The following is a 23,588-nucleotide window of genomic DNA, read 5'->3' as shown; positions in this document are numbered from 1 at the left end:
TTCCCCCTCTCTATGTGGGGCATGACGCATAGGTTTACAGGGAGGTGTAAACCTCCCTGGCAATTCTAGGACAGAAATCCTGGAATGAGTTGGGACTTGGCATCAAGGGATTGAGAAAACCTTCTCGACTGAAAGGGGGAAGAGAAAAATGAGACAAAATAATGTGTCAGTGGCTGAGAGATTTCAAATAGAGTGGAAAGGTTACCCTGGAGGTTATTCTTATGCATGATATAGATCACCCCTTTTTACTGTAAGGTGTATTGGAGAGGCTAGAGGTAAATTCTTCAAACTGGAGCTGTGTTCCAGTAGCCATGTTTCTTTAAGATGATTGTATAATGATATAGCTTTATCAAAGTGTCTGTGTGATCGTGAAAACCTTGTGTCTGATGCTCCTTTTATCTATGGTATGGACATATGAGTAAAAAAATATGGATTAAAAATAAATAATAGGGAGAACAAATGTTAAAATAAATTGGATAGAGGGAAATACTAGTGGTCAGTGAGAGGGAGAGGTAAGGGATATGGTATGTATGAGTTTTTTGTTTTATTTCTTTTTCTGGAGGGATGTGAATGTTCTGAGAAATGATCAGAGTGATGAATATACAACTACGTGATGATATTGTGAGTCATTGATTGCACACCAAGCATGGAATGTTCATACTTTGGAAATGTTCATGTTTGTATGTTGATTAGTTTTATTAATAAAAATTAAAAAAAAAGATTTTATAGATACAGATATAGTGGTAGAGGTACACAAAGATTTAGAGAAAGATATACAGAAATACATATATTGAGGGAGATGTACACGTAGATAGAGATATAAACCTAGATACATAATCATGGGAGTGACAGGGCATTATCTTTGCTGCATAACCTAATAATGGGTGTAATAGCCTATCACATTTACCATTGTCTGTTGTCTCAAAGCAAGTAACAAATCCTGCCTTCACTCCAGTTGGGGGAAGGGTGTGGGTGATATACAATGCCTGATCATGGGGGCTGCGCTAGGGTCTGTTCATCATAGGTCTCATCTTTGCACATTTGTCTGACTTGGTCCCTCTGCCCAAAATGCCCATCTGCCACCACCAAATCAGCAAATTAGTCTTCAAGGGCTTTAAAGAATCTGAATCCAATGCTGCTACTCCAACAAGTCTTTCTTATCCTTCGTGATGAAAGTAGTACCTCCTGGTTCTTCAAAAAACCCCAGTAATGGTTCCCACACTGCCATGACATTTTTTTCTCTCTATTTTGAAATATTGATTTTTTTTTTACTATCTTTATGTCATAACTCTCTGACTACATATTTGAGGCCAAGAACCTTTCCTTTCTTTCCTTTTTTCATGCATTTTACAATATTTATCAAAATCTTAATTATATACCAGTATACCAGGATTGGATTTGGGTGCAAGTAATAGAAACCACAATTAAATGGTGGGTAAACAAATTGGCAGTGCTTTTTCTCATGCAACAGAAGTCTGGAAGAAAGGGTTGATTGCATTGGCTCAGTGGCCAAAGCTGTCGCAGAGCTGAAGTCTCTGTGATTTTCTTGGCCTTTTTCTTTGACCTGCCTTTCTTTCATTAGTACAAAATGACTACCCTAGCTCTAGCCATCAAGTCTGCATTTGAGGCAGGATGAAACAGAAAGTGGTAAATAGGAAGGGGCAGTAATTATGTCAGGAAAGCAAGGCCATCCTGAGCAGGCTTTCACTGTTATCTCATTAATAAGAACTGTGTCCTGTGTCTTTCCATAGCTTTAAGAGGGGCAGAAAAATATTTTTACTGTGTGGGTATGTGGCCCCTCTGATCCAAGGTTGGCCAGAGTGATTTCCAGTCAGCATTGTGCTTGGTACACAGGATAATATGACCAGCAAAAACAGACATGTTCCCCATCTCATGGAGCTTTTTTACTTAATGAAGGAAGCAGATAATAATCACGAGTATTTGACAAACACCTGTAAAATAGCAGCTGTGAACGTGCTGACCAGGAGAGGATCACGGTGTTCTGAGAGTCCAGCATGGGAGGAGGGGGAGGAGTTTAGGTGACCTAACCAGGGAGGACACAGAAGGCCTCCCTTAGAGGGGCAAGTGACACTGGAGATAGGGTAGTGTCTGATTCAACTCAGGCACCTCGCATAGGGTCCTGCAAATAACAAATGTTAACAGAAAAGAATAAAAGATAATTGCAGAGAATCTTCCTGACACCTTTGGTATAACCTGTACTCCATGGCTATTCTTTTTTTTTTTTTTTTTTAATTTTTTTTTTTTATTAATTAACGGAAAAAAAGAAATTAACCCAACATTTAGAAATCATACCATTCTACATATGCAATCAGTAATTCTTAACATCATCACATAGATGCATGATCATCGTTTCTTAGTACATTTGCATCGGTTTAGAAGAACTAGCAACACAACAGAAAAAGATATAGAATGTTAATATAGAGAAAAAATAAAAGTAATAATAGTAAAAACAAAACAAAACAAAACAAAAACCTATAGCTCGGATGCAGCTTCATTCAGTGTTTTAACATGATTACTTTACAATTAGGTATTGTTGTGCTGTCCATTTTTGAGTTTTTGTATCTAGTCCTGTTGCACAGTCTGTATCCCATCAGCTCCAATTACCCATTATCTTACCCTGTTTCTAACTCCTGCTGGACTCTGTTACCAATGACATATTCCAAGTTTATTCTTGAATGTTGATTCACATCATTGGGACCATACAGTATTGTCTTTTAGTTTTTGGCTAGACTCACTCAGCATAATGTTCTCTAGGTCCATCCATGTTATTACATGCTTCACAAGTTTATTCTGCCTTAAAGCTGCATAATATTCCATCGTATGTATATACCACAGTTTGTTTAGCCACTCGTCTGTTGATGGACATTTTGGCTGTTTCCATCTCTTTGCAATTGTAAATAACACTGCTATAAACATTGGTGTGCAAATGTCCGTTTGTGTTTTTGCCCTTAATTCCTTTGAGTAGATTCCCAGCAATGGTATTGCTGGGTCGTATGGCAATTCTATATTCAGCTTTTTGAGGAACCGCCAAACTGCCTTCCACAGTGGTTGCACCATTTGACATTCCCACCAACAGTGGATAAGTGTGCCTCTTTCACCGCATCCTCTCCAGCACTTGTCATTTTCTGTTTTGTTGATAATGGCCATTCTGGTGGGTGTGAGATGATATCTCATTGTGGTTTTGATTTGCATTTCTCTAATGGCCAGGGACATTGAGCATCTCTTCATGTGCCTCTTGGCCATCCGTATTTCCTCTTCTGAGAGGTGTCTGTTCAAGTCTTTTTCCCATTTTGTAATTGGGTTGGCTGTCTTTTTGTTGTTGAGTTGAACAATCTCTTTATAAATTCTGGATACTAGACCTTCATCTGATATGTCATTTCCAAATATTGTCTCCCATTGTGTAGGCTGTCTTTCTACTTTCTTGATGAAGTTCGTTGATGCACAAAAGTGTTTAATTTTGAGGAGTTCCCATTTATTTATTTCCTTCTTCAGTGCTCTTGCTTTAGGTTTAAGGTCCATAAAACCGCCTCCAATTGTAAGATTCATAAGATATCTCCCTACATTTTCCTCTAACTGTTTTATGGTCTTAGACCTAATGTTTAGATCTTTGATCCATTTTGAGTTAACTTTTGTATAGGGTGTGAGAGATGGGTCTTCTTTCATTCTTTTGCATATGGATATCCAGTTCTCTAGGCATCATTTATTGAAGAGACTGTTCTGTCCCAGGTGACTAGGCTTGACTGCCTTATCAAAGATCAAATGTCCATAGATGAGAGGGTCTATATCTGAGCACTGTATTCAATTCCATTGGTCGATATATCTATCTTTATGCCAATACCATGCTGTTTTGACCACTGTGGCTTCATAATATGCCTTAAAGTCAGGCAGTGCAAGACCTCCAGCTTCGGTTTTTTTCCTCAAGATGTTTTTAGCAATTCGGGGCACCTTGCCCTTCCAGATAAATTTGCTTATTGGTTTTTCTAATTCTGAAAAATAAGTTGTTGGGATTTTGATTGGTATTGCGTTGAATCTGTAAATCAATTTAGGTAGGATTGACATCTTAACTATATTTAGTCTTCTAATCCATGAACACGGTATGCCCTTCCATCTATTTAGGTCTTCTGTGATTTCTTTTAACAGTTTTTTGTAGTTTTATTTATATAGGTTTTTTGTCTCTTTAGTTAAATTTATTCCTAGGTATTTCATTCTTTTAGTTGCAATTGTAAATGGGATTTGTTTCTTGATTTCCCCCTCCGCTTGTTCATTGCTAGTGTATAGAAACACTACAGATTTTTGAATGTTGATCTTGTAACCTGCTACTTTGCTGTACTCATTTATTAGCTCTAGTAGTTTTGTTGTGGATTTTTCTGGGTTTTCGACGTATAGTATCATATCGTCTGCAAACAGTGATAGTTTTACTTCTTCCTTTCCTATTTTGATGCCTTGTATTTCTTTTTCTTGTCTAATTGCTCTGGCTAGAACCTCCAACACAATGTTGAATAATAGTGGTGATAGTGGACATCCTTGTCTTGTTCCTGATCTTAGGGGGAAAGTTTTCAATCTTTCCCCATTGAGGATGATATTAGCTGTGGGTTTTTCATATATTCCCTATACCATTTTAAGGAAGTTCCCTTGTATTCCTATCTTTTGAAGTGTTTTCAACAGGAAAGGATGTTGAATCTTCTCAAATGCCTTCTCTGCATCAATTGAGATGATCATGTGATTTTTCTGCTTTGATTTGTTGATTTGGTGTATTACATTAATTGATTTTCTTATGTTGAACCATCCTTGCATACCTGGGATGAATCCTACTTGGTCATGATGTATAATTCTTTTAATGTGTTTTTGGATACGATTTGCTAGAATTTTATTGAGGATTTTTGCATCTATATTCATTAGAGAGATTGGCCTGTAGTTTTCTTTTTTTGTAATATCTTTGCCTGGTTTTGGTATGAGGGTGATGTTGGCTTCATAGAATGAATTATGTAGTTTTCCCTCCACTTCGATTTTTTTGAAGAGTTTGAGGAGAGTTGGTACTAATTCTTTCTGGAATGTTTGACAGAATTCACATGTGAAGCCGTCTGGTCCTGGATTTTTCTTTTTAGGAAGCTTTTGAATGACTAATTCAATTTCTTTACTTGTGATTGGTTTGTTGAGGTCATCTATGTCTTCTTGAGTCAAAGTTGATTGTTCATGTCTTTCCAGGAACCCGTCCATTTCATCTAAATTGTTGTATTTATCAGCGTAAAGTTGTTCATAGTATTCTGTTATTACCTCCTTTATTTCTGTGGGTTCAGTAGTTATGTCTCCTCTTCCATTTCTGATCTTCTTTATTTGCATCCTCTCTCTTCTTCTTTTTGTCAATCTTGCTAAGGGCCCATCAATCTTATTGATTTTCTCATAGAACCAACTTCTGGCCTTATTGATTTTCTCTATTGTTTTCATGTTTTCAATTTCATTTATTTCTGCTCTAATCTTTGTTATTTCTTTCCTTTTGCTTGCTTTGGGATTAGTTTGCTGTTCTTTCTCCAGTTCTTCCAAGTGGACAGTTAATTCCTGCATTTTTGCCTTTTCTTCTTTTCTGATATAGGCATTTAGGGCAATAAATTTCCCTCTTAGCACTGCCTTTGCTGCATCCCATAAGTTTTGATATGTTGTGTTTCATTTTCATTCACCTCGAGGTATTTGCTAATTTCTCTTGCAATTTCTTCTTTGACCCACTCATTGTTTAAGAGTGTGTTGTTGAGCCTCCACGTATTTGTGAATTTTCTGACACTCCACCTATTATTGATTTCCAACTTCATTCCTTTATGATCCAAGAAAGTGTTCTGTATGATTTCAATCTTTTTAAATTTGTTGAGACTTGCTTTGTGACCCAGCATATGGTCTATCTTTGAGAATGATCCATGAGCACTTGAAAAAAAGGTGTATCCTGCTGTTGTGGGATGTAATGTCCTATAAATGTCTGTTAAGTCTAGCTCATTTATAGTAATATTCAGATTCTCTATTTCTTTATTGATCCTCAGTCTAGATGTTCTGTCGATTGATGAGAGTGGTGAATTGAAGTCTCCAACTATTATGGTATATGAATCTATTTCCCTTTTCAGTGCTTGCAGTGTATTCCTCACGTATTTTGGGGCATTCTGGTTCAGTGCGTAAATATTTATGATTGTTATGTCTTCTTGTTTAATTGTTCCTTTTATTAGTATACAGTATCCTTCTTTGTCTCTTCTTACTGTTTTACATTTGAAGTCTAATTTGTTGGATATTAGTATAGCCGTCCTGCTCTTTTCTGGTTGTTATTTGCATGAAATATCTTTTCCCCACCTTTCACTTTCAACCTATATTTATCTTTGGGTCTAAGATGTGTTTCCTGTAGACAGCATATAGAAGGATCCTGTTTTTTAATCCATTCTGCCAATCTATGTCTTTTGATTGGGGAATTCAGTCCATTAACATTTAGTGTTATTACTGTTTGGATAATATCTTCCTCTACCATTTTGCCTTTTGTATTATATATATCATATCTGATTTTCCTTCTTTCTTACTCTTCTCCATACCTCTCTCCTCTGTCTTTTTGTATCTGACTCTAGTGCTCCCTTTAGTATTTCTTGCAGAGCTGGTCTCTTGGTCACAAATTCTCTCAGTGATTTTTTGTCTGAGAATGTTTTAATTTCTCCCTCATTTTTGAAGGACAATTTTGCTGAATATAGGAGTCTTTGTTGGCAGTTTTTCTCTTTTAGTAATTTAAATATATCATCCCACTGTCTTCTAGCTTCCATGGTTTCTGCTGAGAAATCTACACATAGTCTTATTGGGTTTCCCTTGTATGTGATGGATTGTTTTTCTCTTGCTGCTTTCAAGATCCTCTCTTTCTCTTTGACCTCTGACATTCTAACTAGTAAGTGTCTTGGAGAACGCCTATTTGGGTCTATTCTCTTTGGGGTGCGCTGCACTTCTTGGATCTGTAATTTTAGGTCTTTCATAAGAGTTGGGAAATTTTCTGTGGTAATTTCTTCCATTAGTTTTTCTCCTCCTTTTCCCTTCTCTTCTCCTTCTGGGACACCCACAACACGTATATTTGTGCGGTTCATATTGTCCTTGAGTTCCCTGATACCCTGTTCAAATGTTTCCATTCTTTTCCCGATAGTTTCTGTTTCTTTTTGGAATTCAGATGTTCCATCCTCCAAATCACTAATTCTATCTTCTGTCTCTTTAAATCTATCAGTGTAGGTATCCATTGTTTTTTCCATCTTTTCTACTTTATCCTTCACTTCCATAAGTTCTGTGATTTGTTTTTTTCAGTTTTTCTATTTCTTCTTTTTGTTCAGCCCATGTCTTCTTCATGTCCTCCCTCAATTTATCGATTTCATTTTTGAAGAGGTTTTCCATTTCTGTTCGTATATTCAGCATTAGTTGTCTCAGCTCCTGTATCTCATTTGAACTATTGGTTTTTTCCTTTGACTGGGCCATATTCTCAATCTTCTGAGCGTGGACCGTTATCTTCTGCTGGCGTCTGGGCATTTAGTCAGATTTCCCTGGGTTTCAGACCCAACAAGTTTGTAAGATTTTTCTGTGAAATCTCTGGGTTCTGTTTTTCTTATCCTGCCCAGTAGGTGGCGCTTGTGGCACACGTTTGTCTCACGTGTTTGGTAGGGATCCCCTCGGTCACCGTTCTCCGCGGCCTGGGGATTTCCGATCCAATTCTCTCAGTTGGTCCAGGGGGCCGTGCGTGGTGGGGGCGTCAGCCGCCGTGGCTTGAGGAGACCCTTTGGCTCCTTTATTAATTCCCCTATTGGTGTTTGGTTGGACCCAGTCCCTGCCACTGTTGGAAATTCCCTCCTCTCCCTGAAGGGGTGTCGGTCGCCGGCCTCTGCAGCCTGGGGAATTCGCCACCGGATCAGAAAGCCGCCCGCGGGGGAGGGCCACCGCGGCTTGGGTAGTCCTCTGATCCAGGACTCGTATCCGGTCCAGGAAGCCGCCCGCAAAAGAGGGGCGCCCGCCGCCATAGCTTGGGAAACTTGCCTCTCCGAGACTCTCAGCCGGCCCAGGAAGGAGGGAGGGAGGAGCTCCGGCCACCACAGCTGCTGCTGCTCGGGGAATCGCGCGCCGCTCGGGGATCTCACCGCAGCAGGGTCTCGCAGTCAGACTAGCCAGTCCAGACTGGGGTACACTGTGTGTCCATTCCCTGCCGTGGCCCCGGGAGCTGTTCTGCACTGTTTCTGTTCACCTAGTAGTTGCTCTGGAGGAGGAATTAAGACGCACGTACCTTACTAAGCCGCCATCTTGGCCCCGCCCCTCCATGGCTATTCTTATTGAGAGTGGCAGAAAATTTAATTCAAACTCAATCAGAAAAAAAAAGGGCATGTATTGGCTAAAGATCACCCTCCAGCTTCAGGCACAATTGCATCAAGTTGAGTTGACAGTAATGTCCGGAAATGTTCCACCTCTCCAGTTGGCTGTCCTCTGCAGTCACTCCATTCACTTGTAGGCTTTTCTGTCATGATGTCAAAGATAGTGGCAAGCTCCAGACTGACATCCTTTCTTCAGCAACACTTTCAGAAAAACATTATATTTTCCCAACAATAAATATTGTGCAGTTGGATCTCACTGTGTATGGCTTGGGCTAGGTAACAGTCCTTGTAGCAATCACTGATCAATAGAGAGGGCAAGATCCGAGTACCCAGTCCTGAGTCTCATGCTCTTTCTTGGAGCAGGGGGTAAGAGGAGCACCTCTTAAACTATATGAACTAAGAACAAGAAAGTAAGTTTACTGGCTTCCCAAGAAAAACAAAAAAGCAGTCACCAGTAGAAGTAGAAATATTTGCTGGGCAGGCAGAAAGAACAGAGGTCTATTGCAGAACAAAAATGACTAATGGCATTAATAACTGCCCCAGCTAAGAAATAACAATAGTAGTAACAATACTAACAGCAAAAACCTACAGAGTTCTTATCAAAACCTAAAAAATTCTTATCATACTTCCCTATGCAAAGTTTCATTCTACATTCTTGGTGTGTTGAGCATTTATCCAGCCTACTTTGCTGTAGCTACCCAACCTAGAAGCCAAAATCAGCTCTGCAATTTGAAATTAATGATTATGAGATTCCTAGAGAGCAGGGCTTCTCGTATGTCTACACTTAGCCCCCAAAGTCCATGCCAAGTTCTCTAGTGTTCATGCATTCATGCAAACATGCCTCCACTAGTGCTAACCTGCTAGGAGAAGGGCCTCTAGTGAAGCTCATTTCAGGCACAGATGGTCCCGAATAGCTTAACGTCTGCCTGGTAGCTAGGCAAAGTGAATTTGAATGGCCTCAGACTTCTGATCACATCCATGTAGCCAGGGAGAAAATGAAACCTTGTTTATCATCTTGATAAACAGTCCCTTTCAGTGAGTCTGGATGCTCTGTGTAACTCGGTAGAATCAAAATAATATTAAATTGTCATCACTGTCAAAAAGAGGAGTTACAACTTTTTCTGCTTGAGTCATAGTTAATGACTTCTACCATGTATAACACAAATCAGAGTTTCTTTTTACTTTCTTTCTCCCTAAATGTGTCTTCATATTACTGGCCCTGGATGTGAGGCACAGTCTTACAATATAAATAAATACCTACTTTTATTAATATTTCTCCCCTAAACCGATACAATACCAAGATGGCTAGGACCAGATTCTTGACTTGGATGAAGTATGTTTACAGAGCCAGAAGCTAACAAGTGTATCACCTTCTAGTTCTTCATGGAAGGTATAGATTTGAAAGGCTGTATTTTACTTGGTGAAATCCTTGCAGATGTTTTCATCCAATAGTGATCATTAAACATATTTACAGAACTATGTAAATACTCTTATGGTAATAATGTACCTCTTTTACTCTCATCCTTTTAAAGTCAAATCTGGCTATGTAAAGCTCTGGTAGTGAACACCCCCAATATCTCATTGACTTAAAACAGCAAGGGTTTATTTCTTGATCATACAACATGCCCCTTGTGGTTCTAAGCAGGGCTCTGTTTATAAGAATTACTCAGAGGCTAGGGCTGCTGGAACCTGTGACCCATAGGCCAAATCTGACTCACCATCGTTTGCTAGAAATATTTTTAATTTTTTGCATCTTTTTATTTATTTATCACTATTTTGTGATAAATAAAAGCTATGTGAAATTTAAGTTCAGTGTCCATAAATAAAGCTTTATGGGCATACACACACTCATTTGATTAGATATTGTCTATGGCTATTTCTGTGCTATAAAAGGAAGTAGTTGCCACAGAAACTATATGGCCCACAAAGCCACAAAACTTCACCATCTGGTCTTTACATAAAAAGTTTGATGACCCCTGATCTAAAACTGCTGGTTACCACACTAGGAGAAAGGGAGCCCTGGGGAGTTTGTACAGACAAAAGTTCAACATGGAAATGATATGCCACTTCCATTTACACCCAGTTGACCAGAAATAGTCATGTGTCCCACCTTCTGACAGGGCAGCCAGGAGCTACCATAACCTGCAGTTGGACAGTCAGAGACAGTCACTTAACAGCCCAAATGGCGGTTAAAAATAATGAGAGTAACAGACTAACAGCAAACACTCACATTGTTCGTATTCTTCAAGCATTGTTCTGTGTCCCTGCTCATCTATCCTTACAACAGCCTCATGGGTAAGGTTCTATTATTATCTCCATTTCCCAGGTGAGGAAACTGAGACTAGAGAGAGAAATGATTTTCCTGAGGGCAATGGAGCCAACAAAGAGGGCAGGTATTTTATGACATTTTCCGCCAGCTAGACAAAAAACATCCCATGGTAAATTAGATATTCCTCAGCTGGTTTAGGAGCAAAGAAGAGAAGATTAAGAGAAAATTTAAGACAGTCAGGGAAGAAGTAGCTGTAAAATACTCATAAAAGGTATTTAAACCTCCAGTAGTGTTCAAATTCTACTCTCAAACACTATGTTCTCAACCATGGATCCTCTGCGATTTAAAAAATCCCAACCACAGATGCTGTAGCAACTACTTCCTTATGAAACTCTTAGAGAACTCAGTAGATACTAGCAAAATACTAATTTAGTTTATTTATAACATATTTCCATAATGCCTAATAATTCACCTAGCAGGTTGTTAATAATTGGCCCAAAGATGGAAGTAAAAGTTAGTAGCTACAGATTTTATGTGATGTTCCTCTAGATACCAAAGGAAGGACGTGCGATTTAATATCCATTTGTGACTCAGCAAGAGGACCCGCTGGTGGGCCTCTGACCCTAAAGTGAGAATGCCTCTTCCAGGGGAGAGTATTTTACAGCTACTTCTTCCCTGACTGTCTTAAATTTTCTCTTAATCTTCTCATCTTTGATCCTAAGCCAGCTGAGGATATTTTTTTATTTACCATGGGATGTTTTTTGTCTAGCTGGGGGGAAAATGTCATAAAATGGTTAATGCTTTAGAAGTGATAGCTTCATAGTCATCAGGTTGCTGTCTTTATTGGTTGGCTTTTATATTTTTATAAAGGAATTTGTGTAAAACAACACCCATGTTCCTTTTAACATCCGTCACACTTATCAGTGAGGAAAAATAGAAGAATCACATTTTAAGAGATTAAAAATGTCATAATTATAGTTAGGCTTCCTTCACAGAGCATGTGCCTTCCTACATGCCGTTGAGTAAATGCCAGGAAGAAACAGGAACAAAAATGAAGAAAAGGGATAAGAGTAGTTAACGCAAGGATTCAATGTAAGGGGCACGTTAGACCAACGCCATTGTGTGAATGGTTCAGAATATTAGGTCTTTTGTCAGGACAACCTGGGGCTTAAAAGGTAAATGTCTCATTTTCCAACCTTTGAGAATTCTATCCTTTCATCAAAACTTAGATATAATCACCTTCAATGTTGTCTTTCAAATTAGGTTTCAATTTTTATGTTAATAAGAATGATTGCTCTTATTTACAATGTACCTATCGTATACACAACTACGTTACTTATACAACAACTTCTCATGTTCACAACATTCCTTAAATTAATTATCTTAGTTTCCCAGCTACTATGACAAATTCCATACAGTGGTTTGATTTAAACAACAAATGTTTATAGGTCTCACAGTTTTGAAGACTATAAGTCCCAAATTAAGGTATTGGCAAGACAATGCTTTCTCCCCAAAGTCTGTAGCTTTCTGGTGCCATTTTTTTTACTTTTTTAATTGTATGATATAGCATATGTACAAGGCATAGAAAGAAAAAAGCAGTAGTTTTCAAAGCACTCTTCAACAAGTGGTTACAGGACTGATCCCAGAGTTTGTCGTGGGCTACCATACCATCCACTTAGATTTTTCCTTCTGGCTGTTCCAGAATTTAGGAGGCTAGAAGGAATAAATATATTTTTTATCATTACAATCAACTTTTTATCTTTTGTGTGTGTGAAAAATAACATATATACAAAAAAACAATAAATTTCAAAGCACAGCGCAACAATTAGTTGGAGAACAGATTTCAGAGTTTGATATGGGTTGCTATTCCACAATTTTAGGTTTTTACTTCTAGCTGCTCTAATATACTGGAGACTAAAAGAAATATCAATATAATGATTCAGCAATCATATTCATTTGTTAAACTCTACCTTCTTTGTATAACTCCACCATCACCTTTGATTTTTCTGTCCCACTTTAGGAATATTTGGGCTATGGTCTGGTGCCATTTTGTGGCAATCTTTGGGATTCCTTGGCTTGCATCTCTGACTTCTGTCACACAGTACTGTCCTCTCCATTCTGGCTTCTGGATTCTCTTTACAACCTCCTATAATAGAGTCTAAGGCCTACTCTAAATCAGTTGGCCCACCTAAATAGGACCTTCAAAGATCCTACTCACAATCTACTTTCTGATTCACTTTCACATAGTCGAACGTACTATTTAAAAGGGTTCACACCCGTAGGAATATGGATTAACATTAAGATGTCTTTTAAGGGAGGTATGCTTCTACCACATTTGGGTACCATTATCCCCATTTTGCTTATGAAAGACTAGAGCTCAGGGAGCTACAACTTGCCCAAGTCACCCAGCTCACAATCCTAATGATGTTCATTATTTGAAATATCATTTAAGTATTATAAATTAATCTTACATGACATTGTTTCACATTTTAAGAAAATCAATATAGTCAGAGAAGTTGATCATGTAAAATAGAGTTGCCCATCTTTTTTCTGCAAGTCATATCTATATCATTGCCAGCTTTGAAGTCTAGCAATGGAGAAGGACAGCCTGATAAACTATTGTCTAGCTGTACCAGCAACCTTGTGTTAGGAAAGACCCAAGGACAATTTAGACTGAGGTTGTTGTACCCTGGAGTGGAACAGTAGACAAAGCTATTTTTCTCAGCCTTGTTTCATTTCAACTCTAGCCCTAATCACACTAGTAGAATATGATTTATTTATTTTAGGTCATAGCCCTGGTGAGCTGAAATGTACAAATCTGAGATTCAGTTTCCAGACACTTACACTGACATCCAGAATGAAAGCCCCAGTTGGAGGTACAAGCCTCCCCTTCCATTTGTTCAACATCAACCCAGACTTTAAGTGGCCTTCCCTACTGGACAATAAGTCATTTCTAAGACTACATTAATTTGTAATGTATTAAAGGCAAGCTAGATCAGGCAGCCAAATTTTGCGGTAGAGAGCAGAGGAATTGAGATAATATATTCTTGACTGGATATTAAACAAAAATTCTCTGGCAGATCTGCAAACAGAACAGAGGCAGTCTGATGCCCAAGGCATAACATGGATTCTTCTCTCTAATGCTATCTGAGACCTCTCTGCCTAGAAAAGTGTAAAAGCATTATAGGGTATTTAAAGAGCAGTAAAGAATCAAGGGTGTTTTTCTTATAAACTCATTGGTGCATCTTTGGGTAAAATTTATTTCTATGTGGTTAGAGCAGCTATTAAAAATAATTTCTATAGTAGAGATTCAATAGATCCAATGTATAAGGCACTTCTTGAAAAACATTTAGGAGAAATCCAGCAGTGGGTGTCAAATTTATTGTGGTATTACTTTACCGTCAGCACTCTTATTTCAGGGGGATAGTGGTGAAAGTGAGGCGTGAATGTAGGTTGCTGGTCATTAGCCTGGTGTGAGGGTAGGGAGGTAGGTACCCAGAATGGTCAGTGTTGGTGGCGAGAGGAAAGGCAATGAATAGTAGAACTTCTTCCCACCAATAGTTCTGACCCAGTCAAAGATGTGGATTCCAACCGTATTGGTAACCTTAGAATGTCTTTAAGTAGCTACCCTGAACCAGATACTATTATAATCACTCAGAGCAATACTATCAAGTTGATAGCTGATGCTATTCCTATTCACACATACAGATGAGAAACTGAGGTACAGAGCAGAGAATAACTGGAAGCAGCAGATACAGGATCTGGCAGTTTGGCTTAGAACCTATGATATTATCCATTAGGCTATACTGCCTCAAACATGGCTGTCCTGGCCAGAATTTGTTTTTGTTCCTTTGTTCCTACATTTGTCTGTCCTTTATATACCCCAAAGCCCTGGAAGGGAGGGAGATGGTAATTTGTTTAATCTTGACCATAAATAATCAAGCAGTCATTTTGCCCTACTCCACCAAAATACGCTTAAAGATCCATTAGTGTCTCTCTTGTCAATGATTTACAGACAAAGACACTTGGAGCCTCCTTTCAGTCCATTGGGTCAATAAAGCATTTTCAACACAGCCTTAAATATGCATTTCTGACATCCACCACAACAGATTCCAAGACAGCTACTTATAAGGCTTTAATCAAGAAGTTCAATAAAAATGAATCACAAAATTCTGTAAGTTCTTACATATTGCAACTTTTTAAAAAGGGACCATCTCAAATACAGCGAAAAGAGGCAACAATCCAAACAATCCTGTCAGTCTTAATATGATTCCTTAATCACACTTTTTTCATTTCTTCCAAAAATTGCCCTCAACTATAAGCAGCCATAGCCTGACCCGACTATTGATGAGGGCTGAAGTTTCCTCATGGTTACTCTTAATTGCTACTTCATTTGAAGCCATTTTGCTTAGAATAAAAAGCTTTTCTCTAATACACTTTGGCTCTACCCCAAACCCAAAGTTCCAAGTTCATTTTTCTAGAAGGTGCATTAGAAGGTCACTTCTTTGCAGAAGCTACATTTATCATTCAGGTTCATCCTCTGAGTTCTCACCACGTCATGCATATTCAAGATAAGTTCCCCCAAAGAGAACTAGTTTATACTTAATCTTTCTTTTCTTCTTTTCCCTCCCTTTCCCACCTCTTCCCTCCCCCTTCCTTTCTTTACATATTTATTTCTCCCCCTCACTTTCCCTTCTTTCTTCTCTGTTTCTCCCTTTCTTCCTTCTCCAGCTTTCATTTGTTTAATCACGCAGTCATTTAGCATGTGTGTGAGAGCCTATTGTTATGCCAGGCATGAGGGACAACAGAGCTACAAGTTGTGGTCCTAGCCACCCTAGGGTATCCCCTAATAGGATTAGTAGGCAGTGAGCAATATTACAGTGAGAATACATGCTGCAGGAGAGAAGTTCGGCTTGCTCAGTGAGCATCAGCGGGGGTCCAAAACTAATCTTTGAGAAGGGGGAGTTCATTCAACAAATACTTACAGACCAAGCATGCACCAGATCCCCAGTCTGGCACTAAGGGGAGAGTGGAGGAACAATAAGTTGCTGTCCTTACACGCTAAAGGAAAAGCAAGACATTATAAAACGACATCAAAATAATGCATTATGAGTGTTATTGTGGAAGAATTTTGGAAGAAGATAACCAGAAAAGTGACCATTTTCCAGATTATCCAAAATTAAAAGTTGCAGGGTCACGTAGTAGGAGAAACTAACTTGTAACGTGGTTCAGGAAGACCACTAAAAGAAAACGTGAAAAAATGAGTACAGGAACAAAAAGAAAAGAAAGCAAACAAACAAAAAAAAAAACCCCACACTGTTTAGATTTATGTTTCCTTTCTTTTTATTCTTAAAGTAAATTATTCTCTATTCCAATTTAAACTCTCACCTAGAATCTTTTCTTCTTTCTCAGAAAACCTGGTCATGAGACAATTTTGAATTGCTTAGCCAGGCTTTGATTTGGATGTGATATGATATATAATACAAAATAAACTATAGGATGTCAAATTCCCTGGCAGATTAAAACACTTAGACATTAGCCCTTTCCCACAAGTGCCCATTCTCAAATGGTTGACCCAGTTTGTAGCCCAGCTCCATCCAGGTAGTTGAGATGCACTATCTCTATCAGAAATCTACTCTGGGGGAATATCCTGGTTTATGGGATGCCAATCTTCAAGCTTTTAGCCATCTGCCAGTCATTCCTAGCCTCATTTTCCCTTCTGTCATGATATGTGAGTGTCATCAGTGGAGGCTCTCTTTTGAAAGTAATGTGTTATCCTTAACAATTCATCTTCTGTGTCTCCTTACTTGTCCAGGGCAAGACAGTGATGCATTGAGTTGGGAAGGAGGGATCACTTCTGGGACCATTTTGGGCTCAGTGTTTTTTAACTTTTCCAGCTCAGAGAGAGTCACTGATGCCAGAAATAATCTTGAAATGCTGTCTTTTTTCCATTTTTAGATATTAGGGACTACTTCTCTTCCTTTTAAAAATAGGCTTTGATAACATACACAGCACTCTGACAAACCCAAGAGGAAGAGTAGAAGTATAACTGGAAAGCTGCCACATGGAACTTCCCTGCAAGGGATGTTTCCATCCCCACTAGGGTGAACATGTGAAAAGGGAGTGAGAAGCAAGAGCACCATTTTGAAGATTCATAATGGTTGAGAATTGGGAATTTATGTGCATCTTATCCAATTTTTTCAGATTGGTCTGAGCCAGATAATTATTGCATTTGACTCCTAATCTGAAAGCTTAATAGAGCCCCTTATGTGGCAAGATGAAGGATATGAGGCTAATTTATCTTAGATGTTTTCTGCAGGCAAGTGAGTGATAATAATAAAAATAATTGGGAAAATGAATAGTTCAGACAACCTTCATACGGGCTTGTTCTTTGTGCCACATTTGCCATCAGCTAATAGGTTTCCTCACCTTTTTTTTTCGTTGGGTCTATAGATGCTGGGTGATATCCAGAAAAGTGACCATTTTCCAGATTATCCAAAAGAAAAGATCAATTTTCTGAGCACCTAAATGACTTTGCTTTGAGAGGCCGTATATCTTCCTGAAATCATCTTGTCTTGGATTGAGATAAAGTTTAGGAATGGATGGGCATTGGTGCCAAAGGCAAGTCTGAGAGGCATTTATGTGACAAATATTATCATTATGATTTTGAAATAACCTTGGAAATTAGATTTGTAAGAGCAATACTACATAATTCTTAAAAAAAAAAAAAAAAAAAAGATTAAAAACACCGAATTTTTAGAATAGGAACTGAAAAGAATTATGACAAACCTAACTGTTTCCTTTTATCAGGGGCAAATCAAGGGAACATTTTGGTTTCCAGTCTCCTTTTCCAAGCAGCCAGCTAATGAGAACAATAAGTAAATAAGACTTTGCAGTCAGTTCCAAGGGTTCATAAAAAATCTATCCCTATGAGTAAAATAGAAGTCCAGGATTTTATTACTTTTCATAGAATTTGACCAGCTTCCCACAGTATCTTTGGTGGGCCCAACTAAATGTGGGTTTCTGACATAGCCAACACATCAAAAACACACAGAAATTGTGAAAAGGGATTGATTTTACAAACTTACTGCAAGGTACTATACCAAAGACATCCAAGGCTTCTTGGAAAGCAGTAAATTTCCAATTATTTGATAGTGCAAAAGTCCATATGAAATTTGTTATTCAGTTTTCATTTTATTGAATCATCCATCCATCCATCAAATACTTATTGAATATTAGCTTTAGAGAGCTGATCTATTCTATTTGAAGTGTGGATTATAATACTAAATGTTAAAAATAAAATGACTAGCATTGCTTTCCCCTTTCCTCCAGTGCAAGTAATACTGAACCCCCTTGGATAATCCCTAGAGCTTCTCAAAGCATAATTTTCAAACCACTGCATATGAAAATGTGCCTTTTCCTGTCCGAGATCTGAGTATTTTCATTTTGTCAACACAAGCCAGTGGACCAGGGTCCTGTGGGTAGGATGAGATTGAATGATTAAATTGCTGTGATTGACTGCAGCTTATTTCAGTCAGAAATATAAACCTTGGGAACAGGAGACTTGGACATGACAGAGCTAATCAGACCTTCTGCATGTTGAGGTCCTGTGGGCTTCCATCATGTCTACTGAGACCTGGTTTTATGCTCCACATCTGTGTACCTGAGCAGTAGGTGTAATTGAAGCCATAGTTCAACTTGTCAAAACCAGGTGAGCCTGTTACTCACAGCAACACCTCCCTGGCTTCCAGTGTGCAAATCCATCATCCATGAGGTCGCGGAAGAGGTGGCCTGCAGACATTGACTTCATATTCAGGGGTTTAATGAAAATGGAGCATTTGTCAGTTCCCACTCATGGCAATGTCCTCCCATTTCCAGAGGAAGGCCAGCTTGTGTGCTAGGGTAGGACTGGGGCAAGAGCTCTGCCCATGGAATTAGAGGAACTGGGTTCTAGTCCAGATGCTGCTAGCACTTTCTATGTAAAATGTGGGTAAATCCTTAATTTGCTGTTGATCTCAGTTGCCTTTTCTGTAAACTGGGGATAGTCATATCCTCATTGGACTTTTCTGAGCATAAAATGAGTTTAAGCTTTATAATGTATATACCATAGTATCAGGCACATAGTAAATATTCCAAAAATGGTTAAGTGCTATAATACTATTTATTATCATCATCAGTACGTGGCTGTGCCATTTGATTGTGCTAAGTCTGCATCCTTATCTTAAAAACAGGGATAATTATACCAGTCCCTAGCTCTATCTTTAAGCCATTTTGAGACCTAAATGAACTATGAATTAAAAGCACTTTTAAACATTAATTATAATATTCCAGAAAATTGTTCATTAAATTAAATAGATAGGCATCCCAGTCCTTGAGAAAATTACATTCCAATGGGGGACACACAGACAATAAATATGACAAATAAGAAAATTATGTACTGTATCTGAAAATTTCAGTTTCTCTTAAAGTGGAGGTGAGGGGTGGGGAAGAGGGGCTAGAGTAAGGGAGGTCCATGAGTGCCCAGTAAGGGGATTATGTTGCTAAATATGATACTCAAGTGTGCCTCTGATAAAGTGACATTTGAGCAAAGATGTGAAGGAGGTGAGAAAGTGAGCCAAAGACCAGCTGGAAGAGTATTCTGGGCTGTGCAAAGGCCCTTGGGTGGCCCACGCTTGCCACATTCAGGTGGTAGCCAGCAAGGAGGCCAGTTTCCCTGCAGCAGAGGGAAGGAGAGGGAGGGGTAGCAAATAAGGTCAAAGACAGATGGAAGTGTGAGATGCTAAGCCTTGATAACCAATCCAAGCAAAGTGTCTAATTTCCTTTTGGAAGATTTTCAACAGCAAAATTGGACTACTGGTGACAAGATGCAAAAAGCAAGAGTTTAGGAGGACAGATCTGGGTCACACCCAGGCATGTGATTCTGGGTAAGTTATTCAATTTCTCTAAGCCTCAGCTTTTCATTCCAGAGAATGCCTGGGAAAGTTGTTGAGAGGTTTCTAATTAATATATGTAAAGTACCAAATACAGTCCCCAGCACCCAAATAAGAACCCAGTAAATAGCGGTGAGCTAGGAGAATAACATGCAATTGTTCCTTTAGTTCATGGGCAGCAGAGCTCTGATGGACTGGCTTTGGTCCTCCAGTGACCACCTTGTTTTATGTGTTACTGAACCTAGTGTAATAACTCCAAAGATCCAGCATGTCTGTCATGGTGCCTGCCGACCTAACTGTAAATCAGATGACATTCAAATACATCTTGGGAGCGCTCATATGCCTTGCGCTATTTTTCAATGATAAATGTTGTCCCCATCTTGTATGAAAGCCAAGTGGTGACTTTCAAATTAGTGCTACTTTCATGAAGTGTAGAACCAGCTATTACTGACTTGACTGAGGGCACTAGCAGCTGACAATTATAAGCTAAAACAGCCTGATTGCAGGTGTCTGAGTTACAGAGTATAATTTGTGTTTAACCCTATTGTTCTGTTCACTCTAATCCCAGTGATGGGCATGTGGTGATAGTGGGAGACTCTTCCCATGCTCCCAATTCAGGCATCCTTCTCCTGTTCAGATTTTGCAACAACCCACTGTTTGTTCTGTTTTGCTGCCCCCCACCTCTTCAACCCCTCCTGCACACCTAAATCATGATGATCTTCAACTCTGGAATCCTCTCAGTGCCACATTGTACATAGAGATCCACCAAGGCTGCTCTCTGCAGAGGAAAACCCTCTCTAATTCAACCCTATTTCATATGTGCAGGAAACCCCAGTTCATCTATTTGAGAGTGTTTTTGGAAAAAAGAATACAGAGGTCTTCTTGGAGAAAAGACTCTTTCTAGGCCTGGGGCAGGAAGTGTTGTAAGATGAGCCCAGAGCCCCTTGTAGTGACACAGAGCATGGAAGTGCTCAAAAGCACAAAAAGCCCCACAGTGGTGGGTGGGTCACAAGGACACAGGAGCCCACTGAAAGAACTTCCAATGGCCAAAGCTGGAACAATTTGAATAAAAAAATTAAAACATAATATTGGCTCATAACCCAAAGTACAAAATAAATACCTAAGACTCTACAGTAGCATAAATAACTGATTGAAAAAGTAAATAGGTGGGGAGACTAGGCAAATGTCTCATGCAGAAGAATTCTAAATATTTTTGTGGATATAGCAGCCTCAAGGATGTAGGGCATAATTTCTCATTTCTTACCTGGTAGGCTATACAGAGTGACTTCCCTTCAAGTTGTACAGTGTGAAAAGGGGGGGAAAAGTAACTTTATAGTGTTCCATGCCTCTCTTCTGCTTCCGGATCCATGATGTTTTCTGCCTCAGGTGTCACATGGCATTCTTCCCTGTAACTGTCTGTCTTTATACGTTTAGTCCTCCCCTTCTGGTAAGGGTACCAGTCATACTGGACTAAGGCCCACTCTCATCGAGTTTGGCCTTATTGTAACCTCTTCAAAGACCCTATTTCCAACAAAAGCCACATTCATAGAACCAAGGTGTGCCAGTTTGAAACTGTTGTATACCCTAGAAAAGCCATGTTCTTTAATCTTCATTCATTATTGCTGGGTGGGATCTTTCTTATTGTTTCTACAGAGATGTGACCCACACAATTGTGGGTGGTAATTTTTGATTTGATTAGATTAGAGGGCTTCCATGGAGATATGTCTCCACCCGTTCGAGGTGGGATTGCTTGCTGGAGCCCTTTAAGAGGGAACCATTTTGGAAAAAGCTTCAGAACCCACAGACCCCACACAGCCAGAGACCTTTCAAGATGAAGAAAGAAAATGCCCCTGGGAAACTGGGAAACAAGAAGCCAAAGACCATATGCCTGCCCAGCTGACAGAGGTGTTCCAAACACCATCAGCTGTTCTTGAATTCTGGTCTCTTTTCCTGGATGCCTTAGTTTGGACATTTCTCTGGCCTTAGAACTACAGACTTGCAACTTAATAAATTCCCTTTTTAAAAGCCATTCCACCAAGTTCGCTTCCTGGTGCCTGCCCATTCAAAAAGAAATAAAAAATTTTAAAAAGCCACTCCATTGCTGGTATATGGCATTCTGACAGCTTTAGCAAACTAAAACACAAGGTTTAGGACAGGAACATGTCTTTGGGGGGAACAAATTTAACTCATTACAACAACTACCCACAAACTAATCATGAGAAAAGCATACAGACAAATCACACTTGAGGGATGTTCTACAAAATGCCTGACCAGGACTCATCAAAACTGTTCAGGTCATCAAAAACAGGCAGAGTCTTAGAACCTAAGGAGAATTGCCTAAGGAGACATGAGAACTAAATGCATTGTGGTGTTGTGAATGAGATCCTGGAACAAAAAAGGACATCATGTAAAAGCTAAGGAAATCCAAATAAACTCAGAACATTAGTTAATAATGTATCAGTATTGGTTCATTATTTGTGATAAATGTACCATAGTCATGTAAGATGTTTATAATAGGGGAGACTGGGTATGGTGCTTATTGGGAAGTCTAAGTACTGACTATTTGTTTTCTATAAATTTTAAACTGTTCTAAAATGGAAACTTTACCTTTAAAAACTGGCCCTGATTTCTCAGATTGTTGAAATGCTTTCTTTTCACCACCTTTTGTTGACACCCTACTCTTCATTCACCTCATAACTTAAGAAGCCTTCCTAATTAAGAAAGGAATGAGTCTTCCCTTCCATGTATCTCCATAAACCTGTTAATTATATCACGGTATTTATGTTAGTTAATTCACATATTTATTCAGCCATGCCTCTGTTCTGGAACACCTACACCAGGTATTGAGAATGAACTATAAAGAAACAAGAAAAGACCAGACCTCAAGAAGCTTAGAGTTAGGCTGGGGTCACATGCATGAAGAACTAAGTACAATTATGTAAAGAAATGTGTAGGGAGCTGAGAGAATAAACAATAGGCGGAGTGAGGGGAACTTCTCTAAGGAATTAGAAGTTTTGCTTTAAGCTCTGAGGAGTTGTCAACTGGGAGAATGCATTTACACTGGGACTAGGGTACTAGGGGGCCATGGAGAGTACGAAACAGTATCCCAGGAGAAACAGTGTTTGCAAAGTTTCTGAGGCAGAAGGGAGTGTGACATCATGAATGAAATAAACAGTATGGCTGCATATTATTATTATAGGTAGCACATATTGATTGACTATACTATGTTCCACACTTAGTGTGAACCCCTCTACATGTGTAATCTTGATTTACACTCATACCACCCAATGACACAGGTGCCTTTTTTACAGATTCCAATTTTGCAAATGAAGACACTGAAGCACTCATATAATAAATGGCAAAACTATGATTCAGACAAAAGCAGGCTGATTTAAAGGCCCAGACGCTTCCTTCCCATTGAGAGAGGCAGAACTAGTTCACGTTGAGGCAGAGATTCCCTGGAGGGTTTCTTTCATCTTAGACCAGGGGTTCTCAATATCAGCACTATTGATATTTTGGATCAGATAATTTTTTTCTGTGGAAGCTGTCTTATGTATTGTAGGATGTTCAGCAGCATCCTTGCCCCTACCTATAAAGAGTCCAGTAGCAACCCCCACCCACATTTTCCTGCCAATTGTGACAATCAGAAATGTTTCCAGATTTTGTCAAACATCAGAGGATGGGGTGGGGCAGTGTTAGCAGAACCACCCTCAGTTGAGAATCACTGGGTCACACTGAGTTTCCAGGGGATGAAATGGGCTATGCCTTGTCTTCCCCTCTTCATCCCTCCCTCCTTCCTTTCCTCCTTTCTTTCTTTCCAGAGTTTCTTAAGGGCTTACTGTATATGAAAGGCACACATTTTTTCTCACGTTTATAAGAGAGTAACCTGAACATAATGCTTGGTCTACAATGCTTGCTGAATTTCTGCGAAATGCCAAGAATCCTAAATGTTGCAGGTCCATTTCTGGGCCTGTCAAATGAAAAACATTCTCCCTGATTGCAGAAGTTGATGTT

The 23,588-nt window shown here is 39.1% G+C and overlaps 1 protein-coding gene across 3 annotated transcripts in view; it reads left to right on the top strand.

Annotated features, from left to right (window-relative positions):
* The window catches only part of TAFA1 (TAFA chemokine like family member 1), a 581,723-nt gene that overhangs the window by 454,108 nt on the left and 104,027 nt on the right, over positions 1 to 23,588 (top strand). The gene's annotated exons all lie outside the window — the stretch shown is intronic.

This window comes from Tamandua tetradactyla, chromosome 15 (assembly GCF_023851605.1).
Source record: "Tamandua tetradactyla isolate mTamTet1 chromosome 15, mTamTet1.pri, whole genome shotgun sequence".
NCBI classification, from domain to species: domain Eukaryota; kingdom Metazoa; phylum Chordata; class Mammalia; order Pilosa; family Myrmecophagidae; genus Tamandua; species Tamandua tetradactyla.
The sequence above is the reverse complement of the archived record's forward strand: the minus strand, read 5'-3'. Positions and strand labels throughout refer to the sequence as shown.